Source organism: Schistocerca piceifrons, chromosome 1 (genome assembly GCF_021461385.2).
Source record: "Schistocerca piceifrons isolate TAMUIC-IGC-003096 chromosome 1, iqSchPice1.1, whole genome shotgun sequence".
NCBI classification, from domain to species: Eukaryota; Metazoa; Arthropoda; class Insecta; order Orthoptera; family Acrididae; genus Schistocerca; species Schistocerca piceifrons.
Genome location: NC_060138.1, coordinates 1,129,766,723 through 1,129,782,483, shown reverse-complemented (window position 1 = coordinate 1,129,782,483; position 15,761 = coordinate 1,129,766,723).

Here is a 15,761-nt window from a genome sequence, read left to right as displayed (position 1 = left end):
TAGTGGCTAACGAGATGCTACACAGGAGGAAGGTGGATTGGATTCGTAGCACCAATAAGGAACATCACTGCAGGTGGATAAAACGGGGATCAGAAGCTAAATTCTGCACGTTGGATGGAAGTCAAATAATTCTCCTGAAAAATAAAGGTAAATGGTGGCTTTCTCTTATGTTAAATAGTAAAGCAAAAGGTCCGATGTCCTTCTACCTTCGCTTCTTTCTTTTTCATTTCTCAGTCGGTAAATCCATTTTGTTCCGCCTTATCTTCATAATATTGCAATTTATCACTTCCCTTTTGCTCCCTCCGTCCACCTCTACTCTCATATTCATTGCGGATAGCTGTCAAGGGTTACATCTACGTTGGCGTAATTTGGCTCTAAGCACTATGGGACTTAACATCTGAGGTCATCAGTCCCCTAGAACTTAGAACTAATTAAACCTAACTAAACTAAGGACATCACACACATCCATGCCCGAGGCAGAATTCGAACCTGCGACCGTAGCGGTCGTGCAGTTCCAGACTGAAGCTTCTAGAACCGCTCGGCCACACCGGCCGGCGGCGTTATTTGTTTCTATTGCAATACTTCACGTGAAGGAAAGTAACCTGTGTTTATTTTTCTGTGTCTCTGTTGTATAATGATTACTAAATGTTTTATAATGTTGTATACTAGATGTAACTGATAATACTGTAACGAATGTAATGCAAAATGTGTTGACACCCTGGTTAGATATTTGAGAAGGCTTGGTGGCCGTACGCCTGCCAAGTGAAATGAATAAATATAAATATAAATATAAAAAGAATAAAAACACAATATCACTTCTTAAATCCTTCAGAAACAGTTTTTAAAGGGACATTAACTTCTACAGAATTTCATATAGTTAAAGTGAGAAACGTAATTTTTTCAGGCTACAGGCGATTTCTTTTAAACTTACTGATTAAATACGATATTATTTAAGACAATATTATTATGAATTTGCATATTGTAACATATTTAACTGAAATTTAGCGTCTCGTATTATACTCGTATAATGATGTGTCTTTCCATGACTGCTGTCTAACCATTAAATTAACTTCAGGCAAAAAATATTCCATTTGTCTTGTAGCGTTTAACCTGGTTTTTTCTCGACCTGCTTCATATGAAAAAGTGCGGTATTTTTTGTGGAGCGTCGTAAAATAGTCCCTCTTCAGCCCCCACAATTTCATAAAGTTCCGATAGGTGGCAGCGCTATACGTATCTTCGAAATGGCATCAGGTAACCAAGGGGCGCTCCCCGGAGGCAGCTGTCACTGAGTATATTCTGGTAAAAACCAGAGCATCGCAGATATTCATAGGCACTTACAGAACATCTGCAGAGATTTGGCAGTTAACAAAAGCGTAGTGAGTTGTTGGTCAAGGAGTGTCTCATCATCGAAACAAGGTCCCGCAAGCCTATCCTATCTCCCACGTACAAGCCTGTCGCACACAGCTGTGACTCTTGCAATTTTAGTACGTGCGGACACTCTCATTCGACAGCTGGGGTACTCGAAGGTGAGTGACCGCTGGGTTCCTCGCAGCCTAACAGAAGACTACAAAGAGCAAAGAAGGACTATCTGTATGGAATTGCTTGTGCTCTACGAGGCTGATCGTGACAATATATTGTCGAAGATCGTCACAGGCGAAGAAACGTGGGTTCATAACTTCGAATCGGGAAAAAATCGACAACCCGCGGAGTGACGCCACACCTCTTGCCCTCATAAGGGGAAGAGTAAAGTCACGGTGATCGTCTTCTGGGACTCTCAAGGGTTACTCTGTTCATGTCCTGCCTAACGATGCAGCGATCAACTCTGAAGTATACTGAGCTTCCGATAGTAAATTGCAGAAACAACTTCAGCGTGTTCGTCTTCACAAAAATATGAACGAACTTCTCCATCTCCACGACAACGCAAAGCCTCACCCTGAGAGGATCACAAAACTTCATTCGAATGTTCTTCCTCGTCCATCCTACAGCCAGGATCTCACACCAACCATCCTTCATCTGTTTGGCCCGATGAAGGATGATAACTCCGCGATAAGTAGTACGCGGATGATTGAGAGGTTACTGATGGAGCACGATCTTGGTTCCGACGTCAACTAGTAGACAGGCTCTCCCAGTACGATGGCGTAAGGACGTCGCATTGAGCGGAGATTACGTTGAAAAAAAGAAAGGGTTTTCCAGTCGACAGAGTCGGAAACACACTACTAGCCATTAAATTCGCTACACCAAGAAGAAATGCAGATGATAAATGGGTATTCATTGGACAAATATATTATACTGGAACTGACATGTGATTACATTTTCACGCAATTTACGTGCATAGATTCTGAGAAATCAGTACCCAGAACAACCACCTCTGGCCGTAATAACGGCCTTGATAGGTCTGGGCATTGAGTCCAACAGAGCTTGGATGGCGTGTGCAGGTACAGCTGTCCATGCAGCTTCAACACGATACGACAGTTCATCAAGAGTAGTGACTGGCGTATTGTGACGGGCCAGTTGCTCGGCCACCACTGACCAGATGTTTTCAATTGGTGAGAGATCTGGAGAATGTCCTGGCCAGGGCAGCAGTCGAACATTTTCTCTATCCAGAAAGGGCCGTACAGGACCTGCAACATGCGGTCGTGCATTATCCTGCTGAAGTGTAGGGTTTCGCAAGGACCGAATGAAGGGTAGAGCCACGAGTCGTAACACATCTGAAATGTAACGTCCACTGTTCAAAGTGCAGTCAGTGCGAACAAGAGGTGACCGAGACGTGTATGCAATGGCACCCCATACCTTCACGCCGGGTGATACGCCAATATGGCGCTGACGAATACACGCTTCCAATGTGCGTTCACCGCGATGTCGCCAAACACGGATGCGACCATCATTATGCTCTAAACAGAACGTGGATTCATCCAAAAAAATGACGTTTTGCCATTCGTGCACCCAGGATCGTCGTTGAGTACACCATCGTAGGTGCTCCTGTCTGTGATACAGCATCAAGGGTAACCGCAGCCGTGGTCTCCGGGCTGATAGTCCATGCTGCTGCAAATGTCGTCGAACTGTTCGTGCAGATGGTTGTTGTCTTGCAAACGCCCCCATCAGTTGACTCAGAGATCGAGACGTGGCTGCATGATCCGTTACAGTCATACGGATGAGATGCCTATCATCTCGACTGTTAGTGATACGGGGCCGTTGGGATCCAGCTAGGCGTTCCGTATTACCCTCCTGAACCCACCGGTTCGATACTCTGCTAACAGTCATCGGATCTCGACCAACGCGAGTAGCAATATCGCGATACGATAAACCGCAATCGCGATAGGCTACAATCCGACCTTTATCGAAGTCGGAAACGTGATGGTACGCATTTCTCCTCCTTACACGAGGCATCGCAACAACGTTTCACCAGGCAACGCCAGTCAACTGGTGTTTGTGTATGAGAAATCGGTTGGAAACTTTCCTCATGTCAGTACGCTATAGGTGTCGCCAACCTTGTGTGATTGCTCTAAAAAGCTAATCGTCTGCATACCACAGCATCTTCCTCCTGTCGTTTAAATTTTGCGTCTGTAGCACGTCATCTTCAAGTTGTACCAATTTCAAAGGCCATTAGTGTAGTTTAGTGAATTGTGAAAATGAATAAAACCAACTAGGTTTCAGAAAAAAAGTATGTTTTCCTTATTGTATGCCCCTCGTACATTAGGAAGAAGTACTGATCTTATTTTAATACTAAGGCCTTAGAAGCCTATCACACTGTGCGTAGGAAATGAAAACCGAAAGCAAACTGTAGTATTGTAGAGTTGTAGAGAAACCGCCACAGGCGACATTTTAGCTTTCAATACCAAAGTAAAGTGGAACTTCAGCAGTGAGACAAAGCCAGTGAAGGAACACAGATCGCTTGCCACGAGCAAGCCAAACCTTTATTGCTTTTCGTTAATTGCTGTCTCCAGAGGATAGACTTTCATTGCCCCGTCATTCGAACAACAAGGGGATCATGGAGAACGACTGAGATCGATCCGTTCTCTCAGCTACCGGACGCCCCCGAGCCGAAATGAAAGGTGTGGGCGCGCTCTGGTGGGCGACGCCTTCCGGCTTTAATCTGATCCGGCCCTCACCTCTCGGCTCTCAGCGCAGGGAGGAGAGGTTGTGAGCCTTGCGACAAAGGGGGAACAATATTGGAGGAGCGACACAGGCAGCATCCACAGGGAGGCGAGAGCGCACGTGGGCGTTCGCAGCGCGTCAGCCCAGCCGCGATCACGTCCACAAAGCATCCACCTGACTGGCATTCACCACGACCATCTGTCCGCCTCGACGTGGGCGAGAAGGACGTTTGTCACGCGTCCGGCTTTGGCCGAAGATGTCAGGCATTTTAACTTCGTCCGACTTCCGTTATGCTTTCTCGCGACGAAGTAGAAAACATACGACCAAGGCCCGTTCCAAGCCGATGACCTAAGCATAAGAAATACACAGGGTGGTCCATTGATCGTGACCGGGCCAAATATCTCACGAAAAAAGCATCAAACGAAAAAACTACAAAGCACGAAACTTGTCTAGCTTGAAAGGGGAAACCAGACGGCGCTATGACTGCCCGCTAGATGGGGCTGCCAAAGGTCAAACTTTTTCTTTTTAAATAGGAACCCACATTTTCTATTACATATTCGTGTAGTACGTAAAGAAATATGAATGTTTTAGTTGGACCACTTTTTTCGATTTGTGATACATGGCGCTGTAATAGTCACAAACATATGACTCACAATTTTAGAGGAACAGTTGGTAACAGGTAGGTTTTTGAAATTAAAATACAGAACGTAGGTAAGTTTGAACAGTTTATTTAGGTTGTTCCAATGTGATACATGTACCTTTGTGAACATATCATTTCTGAGAACGCATGCGGTTGCAGCGTCATTACCTCTAAATACCACATTAATGCAATCAATGTTCAAAATGATGTCCGTCAACCTCACTGCATTTGGCAATACGTGTAACGACATTTCTCTCAACAGCGAGTAGTTCGCCTTCCGTAATGTTCGCACATGCATTGACAATTCGCTGACGCATGTTGTCAGGCGTTGTCGGTGGATCACGTTAGCAAATATCCTTCAACTTTCCCCACAGAAAGAAATCCGGGGACGTCAGATCCGGTGAAAGTGCGGGCCATGGTATTGTGCTTCGACGACCAATCCACCTGTCATGAAATATGCTATTCAATACCACTTCAACCGCACGTGAGCTATGTGCCGGGCATCCATAATGTTGGAAGTACATCGCCATTCTGTCATGCAGTGAAACATCTTGTGGTAACATCGGTAGAACATAACGTAGGGAATGAGCATACATTGCACCATTTAGATTGCCATCGATAAAATGGGGGCCAATTATCCTTCTTCCCGTAATGCCGCACCATACATTAACCCGCCAAGGTCGCTGATGTTCCACTTGTCGCAGCCATCATGGATTTTACGTTGCCCAATAGTGAATATTATGCCGGTTTACGTTACCGCTGTTGGTGAATGACGCTTCGTCGGGAAATAGAACGCGTGCAAAAAATCTGTCATCGTCCCGTAATTTCTCTTGTGCCCAGTGCTAGAACTGTACACGACGTTCAAAGTCGTCGCCATGCATTTCCTGGGGCATAGAAATATGGTACGGGTGCAGTCGATGTTGATGTAGGAATCTCAACAGCGAGATTCCCGATTCTCGATTCTCTCGCAGTTTGTCTGCTATTGATGTGTGGATTAGCCGCGGCAGCAGCTAAAACACCTACTTGGGCATCATCATTTGTTGCAGGTCGTGCCTGACGTTTCACATGTGGCTGAACACTTCCTGTTTCCTTAAATAACGTAACTATCCGGCGAACGGTCTGGACACTTGGATGATGTCGTCCAGGATACTGAGCAGCATACATAGCACACGCCCGTTGGGCATTTTGATCACAATAGCCATACATCAACACGATATCGACCTTCTCCGCAATTGGTAAATGGTCCATTTTAACACGGGTATTGTATCACGAAGCAAATACCGTCCGCACTGGCGGAATGTTCACGTACTTATACGTTTGTGACTATTACAGCGCCATGTATCACAAAGAGAAAAAAGTGGTCCAATTAAAACATTCGTATTTCTTTACGTTCTACACGAATATGTAATAAAGAATGGGGGTTCCTAATTAAAAACGCAGTTGATATCCGTTTGATCTACGGCAGCGCCATCTGGGCGGCCAACCACAGTGACAGCGTTTCGTTCTTTGTAGTTTTTTCGTTTGATGCTTATTTCGTGAGATATTTGGCCTGGTCACTATCAAATATGGGAGGAATAAACGGTCAAACAGTGAGGGGCTCAGAATACAAAATACTTGTATCGTAGCACAAACATAAGGCTAAGGTGACGCAGACAGAGCTGGAGACGTAAATTAAGCAAACCAGTTTTCCGCTCATCCAGCAGCTTCAGAGACATTTAAATCAAAACATCTTGACATATTGGCACTGTGTTTACTTATTAGTATTAGCAAATTTGTAAATTTGTGGTAAAGTCTTATGGGACCAGAATGCTGAGGTCATCGGTCCCTAAGCTTACACACTAGTTAATCTAACTTAAACTAACTAACGCTAAGGACAACATACATGCCCTTGCCAGATGGAGGACTCGAAACTTTGACGGTGGGAGCCGCGCGGACCGGGACAAGTCGGCTTAGACCGCTCTTAGTATTAGTTACCATGTCATGTAGTATAACCTGCATCTACATCACACTCGGCAAGCCACCTAATGATGTGTGGCGGAGGGTACTTTCGATACCACTATCTGATCCCTCCAACCCTGTTCCACTCGTGAATAGTGCATGGGAAAAATGACCGTCGATAAGCCTCTGTACTGGCTCTAATTTCTCGAATTTCCTCCTCGTGGTCAATACACGAGATGTATGTGGGGGGGGGGGGGGGGGGGGGAAGTAATATGTTGTCCGACTCCTGCTGAAATGTGCTGTCCCGAAATCTCTCCGTGATGCACAACGCCTCTCTTGTAACGTCTGCCAGCAGCGCTTGTTTAGCATCTCGGTAACACTCTCTCGCCAACTAAACGATCCCGTGACGAAACGTGCCGCTCTTCGTTGGATCTTCTCTGTCTCTTCTATGTCCTACCTGATAGGGATCCCAGATAGAAGAACAGTACTCAAGAATCGAACGAACAACCGCCTTATAAGCCACTTATATCGTGGATGAGTTACATTTCCTTAACATTCTTCCGTTGATTCTGAGTCTGGTGTCTGCTTTTCACACTGTCTGTCTTGTACTGTCATTCCGCTTAAGGTCTCTCTGGCTAGTTACTCCTAGATATTTTACGGCAGACGCTGTCTCCAGCTGTTTATCATCAATAGAGTAGCTGTACAGTAGTGGATTTCTTTTCCAATATATGCGCAATATGTTACATTTACTTACGTTCACTGTCAACTGCCAGAGCCTGCACCTTTCATCAATTCTCAGCAGGTCGTTCTGCAAATTCTTACAATCTTCTGGCGTTGCTAATTTGGTACAGACAAGTGCATCATCTGCGAATAGCCTTAAAGAGCATCCGACGCTTTCTATTAGATCATATATATATATATATATATATATATATATATATATATATATATATTGTAAACAGCAACAGCCCTATCACACTTCTCTGTGCTACTCCGGATATTACCTTTACAAACGTCGGTTTAGTTCCATTAAGAGCGACGTGTTGAGTTGTATCTGAGAGAAAGTTTTGAATCCAATTGCAGGTCTTCTCCGATACCCCATGAGCTCGTATTGTTTTCAGTAAACGGCAATGCGGGACGGTGTCAAATGCCTTATTGAAATCAAGGAAAACGGTATCAACCTGAGCGCCGTTGTCCACTGCTATGTGGATCTCGTGGAGGAACAGAGCGAGCTGAGTTTCGCAGGATCTCTGTTTGCTGAATTCATGTTTATTTTTATAGATAAGATGTTCATTTTCCATAAACGTCATAATCCTTGAGGATAAAACATGTTCCATAATTCTGCAACAGATTGACGTCAACAATAAACTACATTTCTATACTTCTGTGGATCTGTCTTACGACCTTTCTGAATGCATCGTGTCAAGTAAACTAACATGATCCATGATGTCATATCGTATGACACGACACATGCCATCGTGGCCTCCGACACGGTATTTGTCATGTCTTGCTATGTGACACATTAAAGTTTAGGAAGCGAGCATCGTCTCTGTGGTATACTTCCTATTATAGATGCACCCCCATTCTCAGATATTTCCTATTGTAGGTATATCAGACACTCTAGAAGCACGTAAGTTTATGATGAAGTCTTCTGGGGTTATCAGTCGAGTCAAGACGTCCTTCGGCGGCAAGATTTCAACACGTTTCCTACTTGTCATCTTCAGGCGAATATGACAAGTAGGGAACTTGTTGAAGCGTTGTCAGCCGGCCGGAGTGGCCGTGCGGTTCTAGGCGCTACAGTCTGGAACCGCGTGGCCGCTACGGTCGCAGGTTTGAATCCTGCCTCGGGCATGGATGTGTGTGATGTCCTTAGGTTAGTTAGGTTTAAGTAGTTCTAAGTTCTAGGGGACTGATGACCACAGCAGTTAAGTCCCATAGTGCTCAGAGCCATTTGAACCATTTTTTTGAAGCGTTGTCTCAGAACAACACCTTGACTGCTAACCCGAGGCGATATCATTTTCGAGATTCGCCCAGAATTTCTAAATTCGCATTTAGCACATACATTTATCTCTCTTTGTCCTGACACCCTCACCATACACTGAGGTGGCAAAAGTAATGGGATAGCGATATTCGCATATATCAATGGCGGTAGTTTCGCGTACACAAGCTATAAAAGGCATTGCATTTGCGGAACTGTCATTTGTACTCAGTTAAAGGATTTAGACGTGATTATGGCCGCACTATAGGAATTTACAGACTTTGAAAGGCGGATGGTATTCGGAGCTAGAAGCATTGAACGTGCTGTTACGGAAACCGTTAGGGGATTCAATATTCCGAGACCCAGAGTGTCAAGAGCGCGCCGAAAATATCACATTTCAGGCATTACTTGTCACCAGGGACAATGCAGTGGTGATGGCCTTCACGTTATGACCGAGAGAGTCGTCGTTTGCTTAGAGTTGTCAGTGCTAACAGACAAGCAACACCACAGAAACCAATGAGCGACGTACGACGAACGTATTCAACTGGACAGTGTGCGAAGTTTAGCGTTAATGGGCTATGGCAGCAGACGACGAAAGCGATTGCCTTTGCTTGCAGCACGGCATCGCCTGCAGCGCCTGTCCTGGGATGGGCCCCAGACGTCTGGAAAACCACGACCTGGTCACGTGACTCTCGACTTCAGTTGGTATGAGCAGATGGTAGGGTTCGAGTGTGGCGCAGACCCCACGAAGCCATGGGCCCATATTGTCAACAAGCCACCACGCAAGCTGGTGGTAACTCCATAATGGTGTAGGCTAAACTAGGTCCTCTGGTCAAACTGAATCCATAATTGATTGAAAATGGTTATTTTTGACTACCTGAAGGCCATCTGCAACTGTTCATGGTCTTTATGTTCCTAAACATCGATGGAATTTTTGTGTATGACTGTGTGCTATGTCACCGGGCCACAATTGTTCTATTGGTTCAAATGGCTCTGAGCACTATGGGACTTAACATCTATGGTCATCAGTCCCCTAGAACTTAGAACTACTTTAACCTAGCTAACCTAAGGACATCACACAACACCCAGTCATCACGAGGCAGAGAAAATCCCTGACCCCGCCGGGAATCGAACCCGGGAACCCGAGCGCGGGAAGCGAGAACGCTACCACGAGCTGTGGACACACAATTGTTCGCCCTTGGTTTGAAAATTCTGGACTATCTGAGAGAATGATTGGGCTACCCAGATCGTCTGACATGAACCCCATCAAACACTTACGTGACATAATCGAGAAGTCAGTTCGTGAACAAAATCCTGCACTGGCAACACTTTCGGTATAATGGACGGCTGTAGAGGCAATACGGCTCGTATTTATGCAGTGGACTTTCAACAACTCAGCCACTTCGTGTTCCTGCACTAAAATGGGCAAAAGGATGTCCCACACGATATTAGGACGTGTCCCATGGCTTTTGTCACCCCCAATGTGGATAATCCATAAATATGGCTGGTAGGTGCCTGCCTTTAGCCGATATGACCGGCGTTTTGTCCGGTTCCTGTTGTGCCTTTTATCGATGAAGTAGCGAACATACGACTAATGCTTAGTCCAAGCTAGCAACCTAAGCATAAGAAATAAATGTCAATAAGAATAAAGGAATGAATCATAAGTGTACTAGAATGTAAATGCTCCTATCGAAGCACAAAAAAGGTAAATATTTCCTGGGCAGATTTAGGGATGAAAAGAGTTGAACGAGCTTTTCGACTTATCTGGCAGCTTAATAGACATTTTAATCAAAACATCTTCACATATTCGCACTTTCTTACTTGTTGGTATGTTATGTAATATAATGAATCGTGTTAAGTAAAGGAATATGGTACATGATGTCATGTCGTGTATGTTGGATGACATGATGGCATTTGTCATGTCCTGCGATATGACAGAAAGTGTTATTAAAATTTAATATGCATACGTCCGCACTCTGGGATACTTCTTATCATATATGCAACACTGCTCTCGGATACTTCCTAATGTAGGTGTAGAACATAAGTTTGTGTCCGTTTGTTCTTGCATCCCTCACCATAATTATAACTATGGGTGGGTGTAACACCCAAACCTCCAGTTGTCAGACAGTCAGATCGGTACCAAACGCTGTAAGTCGTTAGAGTATCAACCAAAACACCGATTTAGTTCGTGTTGTGTGCTGTTGTCGAGTTGAACACGAGTAAACAGTAATTATGAGTGTCACCAGAACTACGGAGCACAGGAAAAGCGTGTCTGTGAGAGATTGTATTGTAGATCTCGCCTGGGTGAGAAGGTAAGAAGGTAGAGCGTTGGGTCCAGTACCAAAGGTCCCAAATTCAAACCTCAATGATGACAATTTCTTTTTAACTGTTTACTCGTGAAACTGTTATGTGGGAGTACATTTTATTGAGATGTAAAAGGACTTTTCGGAGTTTGCAGCAATGTTGTTTTGGCAGTCTGCTTTTCCTTCGTTAGTTGAACGTTATGTAATTATTGATGATATTATTATTTTGTTTATTGTTATTAATAATATTACTTCTAACCGTGTGACGCAAATTGTTTCTTTATTTTTCTGTTCTCATGATATATTCCATGAAAGTACAAATGTACACATTAGGTCTACTACTTTCAAAGAAACGAAGTGAAAACAGACTGCCAAGAGAACATTATTGTAAACTCCAAACAGCCCTTTTACACGTCATAAATACGTTGTCCCAAATGACACTTTCAATCATAAAATACAGTAAAAGAATTTGTCGTTGTTGGGGTTCGAGCCAGGGATCTTCGGTACGCGGAACTAACGCTCTACCAATTTCCCCACAAAAGCAACATCTGTTACGTGCTGACAGTTATTCTCACGGTTATGCTTTCGGTGTGCTCCGTAGTTCTGGTGTTTCTTTTAACTAATATTTATGCCCGTTCTGCTAGATGACAGCACATAACACTAAGTAAATCGGACTTTTGGTGGATACTATAACAACATACAACTTTTCGTACCAGTCTGCGTGTCTGAAATCAGGAAGTCTGGATGTAAAAGAGCTCACTGTGCTGCGGAAGTAGCATTAACTCGTAAAAGACCGCGAACATGTGAAGACAAAAATGGTTCAAATGGCTCTGAGCACTATGGGACTTGACATCTGAGGTCATCAGTCCCCTAGAACTTAGAACTACTTAAACCTAACTAACCTAAGAACATCACACACATCCATGCCCAAGGCAGGATTGAGCCTGCGACCGTAGCTGTCGCGCGGTTCCAGACTGAAGCGCCCAGAACCACACGGCCACACCGGCCAGCTATGTGAAGACATTTTGATGTAAATTTCTTTGAAGTTACCAGACAAGTCGAAAAGGTGGTTCCTTTCTTGCAATCCCTATCTCCACCCACGACATAATCGCCTTATTGTGCTGCGAGAGGAGCATTTTTCGTTCTGCTTCCCAACCTTTTTTCGATCATAATTTTGACATTAGACCGCCATAGCAGGCAACCGATGTGTCTTTTCACAAAACAAATTGACAATCATTAACTATATGTATCTGTGCGCCTTGTAATAAAAATTTGAACCGAAACGCACGAATTTGTGACACAGAAGTGGCGCACATAAAACACCTCACAAAGCACGTGTTCTTAGCTAGTAAAACTCCAATGAAGCAGTATTTTTGGAAAGCAAGTTCTCAATTTTATCATAAGAATGAATTTTTTTACTGTTTGATTCACTGGAAATCGTTTCCGATCATTCAGTTCAAGTAAGAACGAATTTTTGTCCTAAATGTAGCTGGAATTTAAACCATCGTATTTAGATAACGGATAAAGGTAATTGGATTCAAAAATTTCGTTTTCCCTTTATCCATTTACCTGCCTTCGTGTAAAACTGTACACGATACGTAGAAGCCGAAAATCCTCCCAGGAAACGCACGTAAAATCTGAACAGTGCACATGTAAATGGTGTCATTTGCTGAGTTTTAATTTCAGTTCAATTAAAATCTTTTTCCAAAGTAATTATTCGATCCGCAAAATTTTCGTCGGTGCCAACTCCAGTTCGTCTTTCAGACCTTACTTAGTACAGTGAATCATAACTACAATGACACAGGTTATCGAAAGTCTATGCAAATGGCCGCTGATACGTGTTAAACCGAAAACTTCGTACCTTACGCTCCTAGCTGAAATAGGAACCGAGCACCAAGACCCGCTCAAACAGCGATTCTGTGTGCCGCCTTGTCAGACATATTTATTACAGCGTTTCCGCGCTATAACGATGACGATATGCTATTCTTATGTCAGTGTTCTGTTTCCTTTTGCCGGCACAACTAGGCTAGCACACACACACACACACACACACACACACACACATACACACACACGTCACAACCACGCTACATGCAGATCGGGTGAGGTAAAGCAGATCTTGTCGATCAGCCGATGCATCCTGATACGTTCGGAAGTCTTTCCTATCCGTGTTGAGACACACAAGTGCAGCGAGAGTTATCACACGCTGCGCCAGCACTACAAGAGCGTAGAACGTGCTTTTCTTACATGAGATCATTCGTTTTGTCATTAAACAATACACCTAAATTTTGGTAAGATGCTGTTTGTAATTTTCTTTGTTCTAGTATCAGATTGTGATTATTACCTGCTATTGTTCAACTCTAACATTAACCTAAAAATGGACTGATACAATTTGCTACCTCGTCTTAAACCCTTTATGGTGTTTTATAGTAATATTTCCTTTCAAATTTACCTAGATTGGAGAGAAAATTTATATTTTCTGACAGTTTGCAAAGTCAACGCAAAATATTTAAACTGAGGAAAGAGCCATGCGAAGCAGTGTCTTATCTGTCACAAAACAATTCTCATTGCTGAAGAAGGGAAAGCTCACTCATAAAAATACTGAAATAGCGACAAAAGCAAAATGAATAACAGCAGAGCAGCGTCTAGTTCGAAAATGCAAGTTCTCCAGTGATGGAACGCCTAATCTCAAAATTAAATTTCTCGAAAACTAAGATCTACAGACGATTGCAACAAAAGGTGTATTCATTGTGAAAGGTTTAATAATTTTATGCAGGAGTTATACAGTAGTATCGCAACATTTCGAAAAGCCTTAACAGATGACGATGTACGCCGTGCATCGTACAATATGGGCAAAAAGACTACATCACCTACTTTTAACGAACTAGGGCACCTTCTTCATCATATCATGCAGGCTCCCTCTGTTGAGTGAGAAGAATATTACTCTCTGAAGCTTGCCAGTTTTCTGGTGGCCTTCACTATATTCAGGAAGGATATCATTTATTGGTCATAAAATAGATACAGATGAACTAATATGATACGTAAACATCAACAGAGAAGGTGTTGCGCAAATGTTCAAATGTGTGTGAATTCCTATGTGACCAAACTGCTGAGGTCATCGGTCCCTACACTTACACACTACTTCAACTAACTTAATCTGACTTATGCTAAGAACAACACAAACACCCATGCCCAAGGGAGGACTCGAAAGTCCGGCGGGAGTGGCCGCGAAATCCGTGTCATGACGCGTCGAACCGCTCGGCTACGTGTTGCCCAAGTGCTTCATGAATTCCTGTATTAAAAGCAGAATATAAGCAGCTGACAGAAGCGCCACTCCTTACCTGAAATTGAAGATAAAAAAAATAATAAGAGAGGATTTCAAATTACGCTAGGATTCGTTAGGTAAAAGTCGGCTGTGTTTAATAACGTGTGGCCGTGATATGAGAAACTCTATTACTATGGCAAAGATATCTTAAATGGTCATGAGAAATGTGGACGGCCGAAAAACAGGAAAGGTTTTGGCAGGTGCTGGACGGTAACTCGGGTCGTCATTGCTTTACTCAGAAAGAGATAAACAAAACGAGTAAACAAGTTGTATAGGATAGCTGCCGTCTTTAGCAACTGTAAACAGACACGCAAAATAACGAGAGGGCAGTGAATGGAAGTGTAAATGCGTTAAGTGCAGTGAAACTGCTGTGTGAAAATGTAAATACTCAGCACATACACATGGAAGATGAAGATGAATGGAATTAACAACAACAAAAACTGACCAATAAAGCTAAATGCATATGGTCTGAACATGGCTTTCATTACAGTTGCTAAAGACGGCAATTTACATATACAACTTGTATATATGCAACTGCGGAAAAAGAGGTCAAAAACCAGGAGAGGATATATGTAAAATTAGCAAAGGCGTCAACCTCAACAAATATATGCCTATTAAAAATTTTTGCACTGGGAAGAGGCCTCAAATAATCGACAAAAAGCTTATGCCCAGAATTCCCTGGAATGCAAGAAACTTCGCCCGTTGTTTGGATTAGGCTTAACCATGCTGCAGTTCTGACAAAGAGTGACAAATTTCCTTACATCGCATTTCAAAGCGTCTCAAGCTAGATGCTCCGCAATTTTCATGACTGCTTTGTACGCGCCTGAATGGTAACCGCATGATGATCGATGAAAATACTTAATGACAGCTGGAACTAGTTCTTCGGGAGAACAAATCTTCAATTTGCCGTCATAGTGTGTGCGGCAATAGAAAAGACCTTTGTTAATAGAATACCATAATATCTGTCGATCTTCCTCAGGTTGCTGTTTAACTCAGCATCTCGATTCTGTCCTTCCATCAAGTCATCAAACAACTACGATATTTAATTAAACTCAGGAATGTAGAATTTCACGCGGGTGTCTGGCAGGCTCCTGGTTCTTCATTTAGTTCTGGCTCAGTTTGAAAGACACGTCTGAGTCCATCTGGTATACGATTATTGGTAACCATGCAATTAAAAACACATGTAACTTCATAACTTTCATTATCTCTCAGTTCTGTGTCGTCGACACTATATCCTGTATTGGACAGTCCTGCTTTGTGCATGTCGCTTTCGCTAGACGCTTACTCAAGACAATGGTGGTTCTGGACGAACCTTTATTGAATCTTGCCCTTGCTTACATATTAGCGCTGTATGGTCGTTACGGGTTGTTAAATTATACCCTTCTTGTCATATTTTTACCGGTTTAATAAAGAATTTACACTTACTTTTGTCGTACTCTTTTGCGCGGTGAAGACATATTCGCCGAGTTGCCTGTTTCGTAT